Consider the following 13,669-nt stretch of genomic DNA (forward strand, 5'->3'; position numbering starts at 1 on the left):
GTGCAGAGAAGCAGTGGCGTACCAAGGGGGGGGGGGGGGGGGCGCCCCGGAGTGCCACTCTCAAGGGTGCCAAGGGCGGACTGACCCAGGCACAGGCCCTTGCTCTGCATATACCTATGGGGAAGGGAGGGAGAGGGGAGGTGCTCTGCATATACCGATAGGGAAGGGGGAGAGGGGGGGTGCTCTGCAAATACCTATAAGGAAGGGAGGGAGAGGGGGGTGCTCTGCATATACCTATGAGAAAGAGGGGGGGGTGTAGCTCGGCATATACCTATGGGGAAGGGGGGTGTAGCTCTGCATATACCTATGGGGAAAGGGGGGGTGTAGCTCTGCATATACCTATGGGAAAGAGGGGGGTGTAGCTCTGCATATACCTATGGGAAAGAGGGGGGTGTAGCTCTGCATATACCTATGGGGAAGGGGGGGTGTAGCTCTGCATATACCTATGGGAAAGAGGGGGGGGTGTAGCTCTGCATATACCTATGGGGAAGGGGGGTGTAGCTCTGCATATACATATGGGAAAGAGGAGGGGTAGCTCTGCATATACCTATGGGAAAGAAGGGGGGAATATAACTCTGCATATACCTATGGGAAAGAGGGGGGGATGCTCTGCATATACCTATGGGAAAGAGGGGGTGGAGGGTGTAGCTCTGCATATACCTATGGGGGTTATCTGGCTACCTACCTACCTGCCCTTTTACTGTGCAGGATACCAAGGAGGGCATTATTACAGTTTGTGGGTCTATAGATGGAAAGATTGTGTAGAGGAGGGCACTGGAAAAATGCAGAGTCTGACATGTTTTTCCTGCAGGTGTTAAGAGATCCACATGGCGGTCTTATCCGGACGGAGAAGAAAAGGAAAGAGGACGCCGCTGATCAGAAAAGACGTAATTGTGAGTCCCAAAATGTAACTGTAATCACTTATATGGTATACACATCCTGTGTACAGCTGATATCTACCGCCATATGGTCCTGTATATAATCACTTATATTGTATACAGATTCTTTATAGTATATTGGTCTGTACATAGTGGTTTTATTCAGTACAGTATGGCGGTATTATCCAGTTATTGTGTGGTGGTATATATTTACTCCTTGTATACCAGTATTATTGGTCATGGAAATTTACCTACGTTAAAGTGTTTCTTACATATATAAATTTTAATTTATTGTGTGTGGGATTTGGGTGGAATAGGAGCGTGGCAGAAGATTGACGAGCTGCAGAGCCTAGCAGGGGCCCTTGCCTTTTTTTTGGTCCGGGGGCCCCGAGTGTTGTCAGTCCGCCCCTGGGGGGAGGGGAGGGAGGGGGTGTAATTAAGGAAGGTGCGTGTGTGTGTGTGTGTGGGGGGGGTGCCAAACAAAGGGTCCGCCCTGGGTGCCAAATGCTCTAGGTACGCCCCTGCAGAGAAGCACTTCCTGAGTTTGGTCTCCTGCCAGGCTGGGAGGAGACCAAACTCACTGTATTCATTGTGGCAGGGAACAGAACAGAGGCAGAGAACAGAACAGAGCCACCTAGTGATTTCTGTTGATAATTTTTAAAGCAAGTGAATGGGAAAGTGTCTGCTAATTACACAAGGAACACTATATTAAAAGTTTTATTTGGTGACACTATTTGGTGACAGGTCCTCTTTAAATGAAGTGGTGTGCAAAAGTGTTTTCACCTAAGCTCTTATCACTCTCTTTGTTCTCTGTAACCTAGTATGTAGGCTCAAATGAACCTTCACATTTCTTGAGGTCTGGCCTACATAGGCCATGCCAAAAAAAGATTTTAGCATGTATAATATATTGGCCTGGTCCTCCCATATGTTTTTAATGCTCGTATACACAGCCGTTTTTTTTTTTTATCCATGGTACAACTCCATAAGGAAACTGAGTAATGCTAACAACTTCCTGCACACAGTTGCCTCCATGAGGTATTATACAAAAAAATTCCCCCGTTTTCACTCTTTTGGAGAGATGGGAAAACTGTTAGTGAGAGATGGGATCACTGTTAGTGATGGAAGAGGAATTCTGACAACTTAACCCCTTAACGACGCAGGACGTAAATGTACGTCCTGGTGATGTGGTACTTAACGCACCAGGACGTACATTTACGTCCTGAGCATAACCGTGGGCATCGGAGCCATGCCGGCATCATGCGCGACAGGTCCCGGCTGTGGATCACAGCCAGGGACCCGCCGGTAAAGGCGGACACCCGCGATCCCGCGGATGTCCGCCATTAACCCCTCAGATGCCGTGATCATTACAGATCAGAGCATCTGCAGCATCGCGGTCACTTAACAGGATGATCGGATCGCCCGCAGCGCTGCCGCGTCGATCCGATCATCCGGCACGGCAGACGGAGGTCCCTTCACCTGGCTCCGCTGCCGTCCGGGAGTCTTCTGCTCTGATCTGCCTTCCTGCAGACCAGAGCAGAAGATGACCGATAATGCTAATCAGTGCTGTGTCCTATACATAGCACTGAACAGCATTAGCAATCGAATGGTTGCTATAAATAGTCCCCTATGGGGACTATAACAGTGTAAAAATAAAAGTAAAAAAATAAAGTAAAAAAAAAATGTGAAAACCCCCCTCCCCCAATAAAAACATAAATTGTCCCATCTTCCCTATTTTACCCCCAAAAAGTGTTAAAAAATTATTTTATATACATATTTGGTATCGCCGTGTGCGTAAATATCCGAACTATTAAAATAAAATGTATATGATCCCGTACGGTGAACGGCGTGAACGTAAAAAAATAAAAAAGTCCAAAATAGCTGCTTTTTATAATATTTTATTCCCCAAAAAATTTATAAAAAATGTAATAAAAGTTTTATATAAGCAAATATGGTATTAATAAAAAGTACAGATCACTCCGCAAAAAATGAGCCCTCATACCACCGCTTATACGGGAAAATGAAAAAGTTATAGGTCTTCAAAATATGGGGATTTTAAACGTACTAATTTGGTTAAAAAGCTAGCGATTTTTTTTAAGCGCAACAGTAATAGAAAAGTGTATAATCATGGTATCATTTTAATCGTATTGACCCAGAGAATAAAAAACACATGTCATTTTTACCATAAATTGTACGGCGTGAAAACAAAACCTTCCAAAATTTGCTAAATTGCTGTTTTCTTTTTAATTTCCCCACACAAATAGTATTTTTTTGGTTGCGCCATACATTTTATGGTAAAGTGAGTGATGGTATTACAACGGACAACTGGTCGCGCAAAAAACAAGCCCTCATACCAGTCTGTGGATGAAAATATAAAAGAGTTATGATTTTTTGAAGGTGAGGAGGAAAAAACAAAAACCTAAAAATAAAATTGTCTTAGTCCTTAAGGTCCAAATGGGCTGGGTCCTTAACCCCTTAAGGACCAGGCCATTTTATACCTTAAGGACCGGAGCGTTTTTTGCAATTCTGACCACTGTCACTTTAAACATTAATAACTCTGGAATGCTTTTAGTTATCATTCTGATTCCGAGATTGTTTTTTCGTGACATATTCTACTTTAACTTAGTGGTAAAATTTTATGGTAGCTTGCATCCTTTCTTGGTGAAAAATCCCAAAATTTGATGAAAAAAATGAAAATTTTGCATTTTTCTAACTTTGAAGCTCTCTGCTTGTAAGGAAAATGGATATTCAAATTATATATTTTTTGGGTTCACATATACAATATGTCTACTTTATGTTTGCATCATAAAATTTATGAGTTTTTACTTTTGGAAGACACCAGAGGGCTTCAAAGTTCAGTAGCAATTTTGAAATTTTTCACAAAATTTTCAAACTCACTATTTTTCAGGGACCAGTTCAGTTTTGAAGTGGATTTGAAGGGTCTTCATATTAGAAATACCCCATAAAAGACCCCATTATAAAAACTACACCCCCTAAAGTATTCAAAAAAACATTCAGTAAGTGTATTAACCCTTTAGGTGTTTCACAGGAATAGCAGCAAAGTGAAGGAGAAAATTCAAAATCTTCATTTTTTACACTCGCATGTTCTTGTAGACCCAATTTTTGAATTTTTGCAAGGGATAAAAAGGAGAAAATTTTTACTTGTGTTTGAAACCCAATTTCTCTCGAGTAAGCACATACCTCATATGTCTATGTTAATTGTTCGGCGGGCGCAGTAGAGGGCTCAGAAGGGAAGGAGCGACAAATGGTTTTTGGGGGCATGCCGCATTTAGGAAGCCCCTATGGTGTCAGGACAGCAAAAAAAAACACATGGCATACCATTTTGGAAACTAGACCCCTCAGGGAACGTAACAAGGGGTAAAGTGAACCTTAATACCCTACAGGTGATTCACGACTTTTGCATATGTAAAAAAAATATATATTTTTTTTACCTAAAATGCTTGGTTTCCCAAAAATTTTACATTTTTAAAAAGGGTAATAGCAGAAAATACCCCCCAAAATTTGAAGCCCAATTTCTCCCGATACAGAAAACACCTCGCATGGGGGTGAAAAGTGCTCTGCTGGTGCACTACAGGTCTCAGAAGAGAAGGAGTCACATTTGGCTTTTTGAAAGCAAATTTTGCTCTGGGGGCATGCCGCATTTAGGAAGCCCCTATGGTGGCAGAACTGCAAAAAAAAAACACATGGCATACCATTTTGGAAACTAGACCCCTCGGGGAATGTAAAAAGGGGTAACGTGAACCTTAATGCCCTACAGGTGTTTCACGACTTTTGCATATGTAAAAAAAATAAATTTTTTTTTTACCTAAAATGCTTGTTTTCCCAAAATGTTTACATTTTTAAAAAGGGTAATAGCGGAAAATACCCCCCAAAATTTGAAGCCCAATTTCTCCCTATTCAGAAAACACCCCATATGGGGGGTGAAAAGTGCTCTGCTGGCGCACTACAGGTCTCAGAAGAGAGGGAGTAACATTTGGCTTTTTCAAAGCAAATTTTGCTCTGGGGGCATGCCGCATTTAGGAAGCCCCTATGGTGCCAGGACAGCAAAAAAAAAACACATGGCATACCATTTTGGAAACTAGACCCCTCGGGGAACGTAACAAGGGGTAATTTGAACCTTAATACCCTACAGGTGTTTCACGACTTTTGCATATGTAAAAAAATATATATTTTTTTTACCTAAAATGCTTGTTTTCCCAAAAATTTTACATTTTTTAAAAGGGTAATAGCAGAAAATACCCCCCAAAATTTGAAGCCCAATTTCTCCCGATTCAGAAAACACCCCATATGGGTGTGAAAAGTGCTCTACTGGCGCACTACAGGTCTCAGAAGAGAAGGAGTCACATTTGGCTTTTTGAAAGCGAATTTTGCTCTGGGGGCATGCCGCATTTAGGAAGCCCCTATGGTGCCAGGACAGCAAAAAAAACACATGGCATACCATTTTGGAAACTAGACCCCTCGGGGAACGTAACAAGGGGTAATTTGAACCTTAATACCCTACAGGTGTTTCACGACTTTTGCATATGTAAAAAAATATATATTTTTTTTACCTAAAATGCTTGTTTTCCCAAAAATTTTACATTTTTTAAAAGGGTAATAGCAGAAAATACCCCCCAAAATTTGAAGCCCAATTTCTCCCGAGTAGGGCGATACCCCATATGTGACCCTAAACTGTTGCCTTGAAATACGACAGGGCTCCAAAGTGAGAGCGCCATGCGCATTTGAGGCCTGAATTAGGGACTTGCATAGGGGTGGACATAGGGGTATTCTACGCCAGTGATTCCCAAACAGGGTGCCTCCAGCTGTTGTAAAACTCCCAGCATGCCTGGACAGTCAACGGCTATCTGGCAATACTGGGAGTAGTTGTTTTGCAACAGCTGGAGGCTCCGTTTTGGAAACAGTGGCGTACCAGACGTTTTTCATTTTTATTGGGGAGGGGAGGGGGGTTGTATAGGGGTATGTGTATATGTAGTGTTTTTTACTTTTTATTTTATTTTGTGTTAGTGTAGTGTAGTGTTTTTAGGGTACAGTCGCACGGGCGGGGGTTCACAGTAGTTTCTCGCTGGCAGTTTGAGCTACGGCAGAAAATTTGACGCAGCTCAAACTTGCAGCCGGATACTTACTGTAATCCTCCGCCCATGTGAGTGTACCCTGTACGTTCACATTGGGGGGGGGGGGGGGGGGAAATCCAGCTGTTGCAAAACTACAACTACCAGCATGTACGGTCTATCAGTGCATGCTGGGAGTTGTAGTTTTGCAACCGCTGGAGGCTCCGTTTTGGAAACAGTGGCGTACCAGACGTTTTTCATTTTTATTGGGGAGGGGAGGGGGGCTGTGTAGGGGTATGTGTATATGTAGTGTTTTTTACTTTTTATTTTATTGTGTGTTAGTGTAGTGTAGTGTTTTTAGGGTACAGTCACACGGGCGGGGGTTCACAGTAGTTTCTCGCTGGCAGTTTGAGCTGCGGCAGAAATTTTGCCGCACCTCAAACTTGCAGCCGGATACTTACTGTAATCCTCCGCCCATGTGAGTGTACCCTGTACGTTCACATTGGGGGGGGGGGGGGACATCCAGCTGTTGCAAAACTACAACTCCCAGCATGTACGGTCTATCAGTGCATGCTGGGAGTTGTAGTTTTGCAACAGCTGGAGGCACACTGGTTGTGAAACACCGAGTTTGGTAACAAACTCAGTGTTTTGCAACCAGTGTGCCTTCAGCTGTTGCAAAAGCTACAACCCCCAGCATGTACGGACAGCGGAAGGGCATGCTGGGTGTTGTAGTTATGCAACAGCTGGAGGCATACTACTTTGGCTGGGGATGCTGGGGATTGTAGTTATGCAACAGCTGGAGACACACTGGTTTGCTACTTAACTCAGTGTGCCTTCAGCTGTTGCAAAACTACAACTCTCAGCAGTCACCGACAGCCAACGGGCATGCTGGGAGTTGTAGTTATGCAACCACCAGATGCACCACTACAACTCCCAGCATGCACTTTAGCTGATTGTGCAAGCTGGGAGTTGTAGTTACACAACAGCTGAAGGTACACTTTTCCATAGAAAGAATGTGCCTCCAGCTGTTGCAAAACTACAAGTCCCAGCATGCCCATAAGGGCATGCTGGGAGTTGTGGTGGTCTGCCTCCTGCTGTTGCATAACTACAGCTCCCAGCATGCCCTTTTTGCATGCTGGGAGCTGTTGCTAAGCAACAGCAGGAGGCTGTCACTCACCTCCAACGATCCTCGCTGCACCAGGTCAGTCCCTCGTCGTCTCCGCCGCCGCCGCTGCTCCTGGAGCCCCGATCCCAACAGGGGCGCCGGGGATCGGGGTCCCCAGCACCCGGGGTGCACGTCCCGCACCCGCTCACGTCCTCCGGAAGAGGGGCGGAGCGGGTTGCGGGAGTGACACCCGCAGCAGGCGCCCTGATTGGTCGGCCGGTAATCCGGCCGACGAATCAGGGCGATCGTGAGGTGGCACCAGTGCCACCTCACCCCTGCTGGCTCTGGCTGTTCGGGGCCGTCTCTGACGGCCCCGATCAGCCAATAATTCCGGGTCACTGGAGACCCGATTGACCCGGAATCCGCCGCAGATCGCTGGACTGAATTGTCCAGCGATCTGCGGCCATCGCCGACATGGGGGGTCATAATGACCCCCCTGTACGTTATGCCCCGATGCCTGCTGAACGATTTCAGCAGGCATCGGGCACCGGCTCCGCTCCAGTTGGTTGCGGGGGGGGCGGTAAAACACATGACGTTCTCATACGTCATGTGTCCTTAAGGACTCGGAAATGGAGACGTATGAGAACGTCATGTGTCCTTAAGGGGTTAAAGGGGTACTCCGGTGGAAATTATTATTTTTTTTAATCAACTGGTGCCAGAAAGTTAAACAGATTTGTAAATTACTTCTATTAAAAAATCTTAATCCTTCCAGTACTTATTAGCTGCTGAATACTATAGAGGAAATTATTTTCTTTTTAGAACACAGAGCTCTCTGCTGACATCATGACCACAGTGCTCTCTGCTGACATTTCTATCCATTTTAAGAACTGTCCAGAGTAGGAGAAAATCCCCATAGAAAACATATGCTGCTCTGGACAGTTCCTAAAATGGACAGCTGAGAGCACTGTGCTCATGATGTCAGCAGAGACATTGTGTTCCAAAAAGAAAATAATTTCCTCTGTAGTTTTCAGCAGCTAATAATTACTGGAAGAATTAAGTTTTTTTTTAATAGAAGTAGTTTACAAATCTGTTTAACTTTCTGGCACCAGTTGATTTTAAAAAAAAAAAGTTTTCCACCGGAGTACCCTTTTAACCTGTTAAGGACATAGGACGTTCTCTAATGTCCCCACTACCTGGGCTTTAATGCCCAAGGACGTTAGAGAACGTCCTGTTGTATTTCCGGTCTCTGCCGCTCGCTGGGCAGAGATCGGAACTGGATGCCTGCTGAAATCCTTCAGCAGGCATCCAGGGCAAACGCCGAGGGGGGCCATGAAAATCGCCGAAAATCGCAAGGGAAATCGCCCTTGCGATCTGCGGCGATACCGGACTGATCGGGTCTCTGGGACCCGACCGCCCGGTAATTTTGCATGATCCCGGCTGTCACAGACAGCCAGGACCATGCTAATGTATAGGAGCGAGGTGGCAAGCCTGCCACCTCCTCCGATCCCCTGCGATCCGTCGGTTAACTAACCGACCAATCGCAAGGGGGGGGGGTTACTTCCTCCCGTCCTGCCCGGCCCCTTGAAGTCTGGAGAGGACGGTTGGAAGACTGGAGGACGCGGCGGGGGACGGGGGAGTGCTGGGGACCGGCCCCGGTACTTACCTCGTCCCTGAAGACCCGGATCCCGGCGATGAAGACGGCGGCGGCGGCGACAGGTGAGTAGATCTTCAGCCGCGGTCGGGCCCTTTACAGCAATGCACGTCGCCGTAAAACGACATGCATTGCTGTAAGGGGACCCTGTAAACTACAACTCCCAGCATGCCCAGACAGCCCTTGGCGTCTGGGCATGCTGGGAGTTGCAGTTTTGCAACATCTGGAGGTCCACAGTTTGGAGACCACTGTGCCCTTCCAGATGTTGCAAAACTACACATCCTCAGCATGCCCTTACTGTCCAGGCATGCTGGGAGTTGTAGTTCTGTAACATCTGGCCCTTCAGATGTTGCAGAACTACAACTCCCAGCATGCCTGGACAGTTTTGGTATACTGGGAGTTGTAGTTTTGAAACATCTGGAAGGGCACAGATTGGGAACCACTGTATTAGTGGTCTGCAAACTGTAGTCCTCCAGATGTTGCAAAACTACAACTCCCAGCATGCTGGGAGTTGTAGTTCGGCAACATCTGGCTCTAAAGATGTTGCCGAACTACTACTCCCAGCATGCCTGAGAATGCTGGGAGTTGTGGTTTTGCAACAACTGGAGGCACACTGGTTGGGAAACATTGTCTGTTTCCTAACTCAGTGTTTCCCAACCGTGTGCCTCCAGCTGTTGAAAAACTATAACTACCAGCATGCACTGATAAACTGTGCATGCTGGGAGTTGTAGTTTTGTAACAGCTGGAGGTTCCCCCCCTGTGAATGTACAGGGTACATTCACATGGGCAGGGGGCTTACAGTGAGTATCAGGCTGCAAGTTTGCGATGCAGCAAATTTTGCGCGGCAGCTCAAACTCGCAGCGGGAACTCGCTGTAATCCCCCGCCCGCGTGACTGTACCCTAAAAACACTACACTACACTACCACAAAATAAAATAAAAAGTTAAAAACACTACATATACACATACCCCTACACAGCCCCCCTTCCCTTCCAATAAAAATGAAAAACGTCCGGTACGCCACTGTTTCCAAAATGGAGCCTCCAGCTGTTGCAAAACAACAACTCCCAGTATTGCTGGACAGCCGTTGACTGTCCAAGCATGCTGGGAGTTTTGCAACAGCTGGAGGCACCCTGTTTGGGAATCACTGGCGTAGAATACCCCTATGTCCACCCCTATGCAAATCCCTAATACAGGCCTCAAATGCGCATGGCGCTCTTACTTTGGAGCCCTGTCGTATTTCAAGGCAACATAATAGGGTCACATATGGGGTATCGCCGTACTCGGGAGAAATTGTGTTACAAATTTTGGGGGGCTTTTTCTCCTTTACACTAACACGCTGGTGTTGCCCTATACTGTTCATTTTGACAAGAGGTAAAAGGGAAAAACGCCCCCCAAAATTTGTTATGCAATTTCTCCCGACTACGGAGATACCCCATAAGTGGGCGCAAAGTTCTCTGGGGGCGCACAACAAGGCCCAGAAGGGAGAGTGCACCATGTACATTTGAGGTGATTTGCACAGAGGTGGCTACAGCAGTTTTGAGAAACGCAAAAAAAAAAAAAACACATGTGACCCCATTTCGGAAACTACACCCCTCACGGAATGTAATGAGGGGTGCAGTGAGAATTTACCCCCCACTGGTGTCTGACAGATCTTTGGAACAGTGGGCTGTGCAAATTAAAAATTTTGTACAGCCCACTGTTCCAAAGTTCTGACAGACACCAGTGGGGGGTAAATGCTCACTGTACCCCTTGTTATGTTCCTCAAAGGGTCTAGTTTCCAAAATGGTGTGCCATGTTGGGGTTATTTTGCTGTCCTGGCACCATAGGGGCTTCCTAAATGCGACATGCCCCCCAAGCAAAATTTGCTCTCCAAAAGCCAAATATGACTCCTTCTCTTCTGAGCATTGTAGTTCACCCGTAGTGCACTTCAGGTCCACTTATGGCGTACCTTCATACTCAGAAGAGATGGGGTTACAAATTTTGGGGGGTATTTTCTGCTATTAACCCTTGCAAAAATGTGAAATTTGGGGGGAAACACACATTTTAGTGAAAAAATATATATATTTTTTTACATATGCAAAAGTCGTGAAACCCATGTGGGGTATTAAGGCTCACTTTATTCCTTGTTACGTTCCTCAAGGGGTCTAGTTTCCAAAATGGTATGCCATGTGAGGGTTTTTTGCTGTTGTGGCACCATAGGGGCTTCCTAAATGCGACATGCCCCCCGACCAAAATTTGCTCTCCAAAAGCCAAATATGACTCCTTCTCTTCTGAGCATTGTAGTTCGCCCGTAGTGCACTTCAGGTCCACTTATGGGGTACCTTCATACTCAGAAGAGATGGGGTTACAAATTTTGGGGGGTATTTTCTGCTATTAACCCTTGCAAAAATGTGAAATTTGGGGGGAAACACACATTTTAGTGAAAAAAATTTTTTTTTTTTTACATATGCAAAAGTCGTGAAACACCTGTGGGGTATTAAGGTTCACTTTACCCCTTGTTACGTTCCCCAAGGGGTCTAGTTTCCAAAATGGTATGCCATGTGGGGATTTTTTGCTGTTCTGGTACCATAGGGGCTTCCTAAATGCAACATGCCCCCAAAAAACCATTTCAGAAAAACGTACTCTCCAAAATTCCCTTGTCGCTCCTTCGCTTCTGAGCCCTCTACTGCGCCCGCCGAACACTTTTTATGGACATATGAGGTATGTCCTTACTCGAGAGAAATTGGGCTACAAATATAAGTATAAATTTTCTCTTTTTACCCCTTGTAAAAATTCAAAAATTGGGTCTACAAGAACATGCGAGTGTAAAAAATGAAGATGGTGAATATTCTCCTTCACTTTGCTGCTATTCCTGTGAAACACCTAAAGGGTTAAAACGCTGACTGAATGTCATTTTGAATACTTTGGGGGGTGCAGTTTTTATAATGGGGTCATTTGTGGGGTATTTCTAATATGAAGACCCTTCAAATCCACTTCAAACCTGAACTGGTCCCTGAAAAATAGTGAGTTTGAAAATTTTGTGAAAAATTGGAAAATTGCTGCTGAACTTTGAAGCCCTCTGGTGTCTTCTAAAAGTAAAATCACATAAATTTTATGATGCAAACATAAAGTAGACATATTGTATTTGGGAATAAAAAAAATTTTTATTTGGAATATCCATTTTCCTTACAAGCAGAGAGCTTCAAAGTTAGAAAATGCAAAATTTTCAATTTTTTCAGCAAATTTTGAAATTTTTCACTAAGAAACGATGCAAGTATCGACAAAATTTTACCAATAACATAAAGTAGTCACGAAAAATGTCACGAAAAAACAATCTCGGAATCAGAATGATAGGTAAAAGCATTCCAGAGTTACTAATGTTTAAAGTGACAGTGGTCAGATGTTCAAAAAAACGCTCCGGTCCTAAGGTGTAAAAAGGCCTGGTCCTTAAGGGGTTAAAGGGGTTCTCCAGTGGAAAAAATGTTTTCAGATAAACTGGAGCCACAAAATTAAACAGATTTGTAAGTTACTTCTATTTAAAAATCGTAATCATTCCAGTACATATCAGCTGCTGTATGCTCCAGAGGAAGTTATGCAGTTCTTTCCAGTCTAACACAGTAGTGCTCTCTGCTGACACCTCTGTTTGTGTCAAGAACTGTCCAGAGCAGGAACAAATCCCCACAGCAAACCTCTCCTGTTCTGGACAGTTCCTGACACGGACAGAGGTGTCAGCAGAGAGCACTGTGGTCAGACTGGAAAGAACTACACAACTTCCTTTGTAGCATACAACAGCTGGTAAGTACTGGAAAGGTTAATATTTTTAAATAATAGTAATTTAAAAAATCTTTAAAACTTTCTGGCACCAGTTGATTTGAAAACATTTGTTTTACACCGGAGTACCCCTTTAAAAATGGTACAGTGCCATTTTTACAAAGTGTCCCTCTAATGCCTTGGTCAATTTTCTGAAAAATGCAGCACTCTGCATGACAGTCTGTTCAAATTGACACGTATTTCAAATTTGGTGCCTAAACGCCAAAGCAAGGCGCCATTCCTCCCACTCCCCATCTGGTGTGTTTAAAGGGGTACTCCGATGTAAAACAAATGTTATTTTGGTCACCTCCATAGCAAGACCCAGGACTGTAGAAAAGCATTTTGCTGGGTGTCGCACTGGAGACCTTTACTGTATATCATCTAACGATGTTCTCTTAACAGGCGCCCATATTTTGGCTCACAATGTAAAAGACTCCAATATTTACATATATTATTTAAAAAACCCTCAATTTATTCAACTCCCCTTCCTCCTTTACTACTGTGGTCACCACTTTCCTGTCTTATCCTTTCTGTTCAGATTTATCTTACATTTTCTTCATCCTCCTGTCCACAGAATATTCCCCCCTGAACCCCTGAAGGGCATGGAGGGAGATTTATCAAAACCTGTGCAAAGGAAAAGTTGCCCAGTTGCCCATAGCAACCAATCAGATCGCTTCTTTCATTTTGCAGAGGCCTTGTTAAAAATGAAAGCAGAGATCTGATTGGTTTCCATGGGCAACTGGGCAGCTTTTCCTTTGCACAGGTTTTGATAAATCTCCCCCCATGGTGAATATCTTTTCTCAAGTGATTATTAACATTGGGGGGCTTGGAACATTGTAGAGGTTACTACTATCCAGTTCTTTTGACAATATCAATACTGTGTTGTGGTATCTCTGAGGTAAATCTCATCAAATGTTCCAAGAACATCTCTATTGAACCCTTCCACAACAATAGGATGTTGTCCATATATCTGGACCAAATTTTTATATGATCTTTAAAATAACCAGATCAGACTGCGCTTTCCTCAAACTCATTCATAACAATGTTTGCTATACTTGGACCCCATCGAGACCCCTTGCAGCAGAAAGAGATAGCTGCCTCCAGATCTGAAATAAGTTTTTCCTCAAAATGAATTCCACTAATCCCATAATGAAAGATATCATGGATCTAAACTCAAGA

The 13,669-nt window shown here is 44.5% G+C and overlaps 1 long non-coding RNA gene across 1 annotated transcript in view; it reads right to left on the bottom strand.

The window, feature by feature from the left end:
* LOC130368073 (uncharacterized) overlaps positions 1-13,130 on the bottom strand; it is a 50,734-nt gene extending 37,604 nt beyond the window's left edge. Inside the window, exon 1 of the long non-coding RNA XR_008892281.1 lies at positions 13,040-13,130. This is a non-coding gene — a long non-coding RNA (uncharacterized LOC130368073). The remainder of the gene's footprint in view (positions 1-13,039) is intronic.
* Positions 13,131-13,669: the final 539 nt, after the last annotated feature.

The sequence above is a fragment of the Hyla sarda genome, chromosome 4 (assembly GCF_029499605.1).
Source record: "Hyla sarda isolate aHylSar1 chromosome 4, aHylSar1.hap1, whole genome shotgun sequence".
Taxonomy (NCBI): Eukaryota; Metazoa; Chordata; class Amphibia; order Anura; family Hylidae; genus Hyla; species Hyla sarda.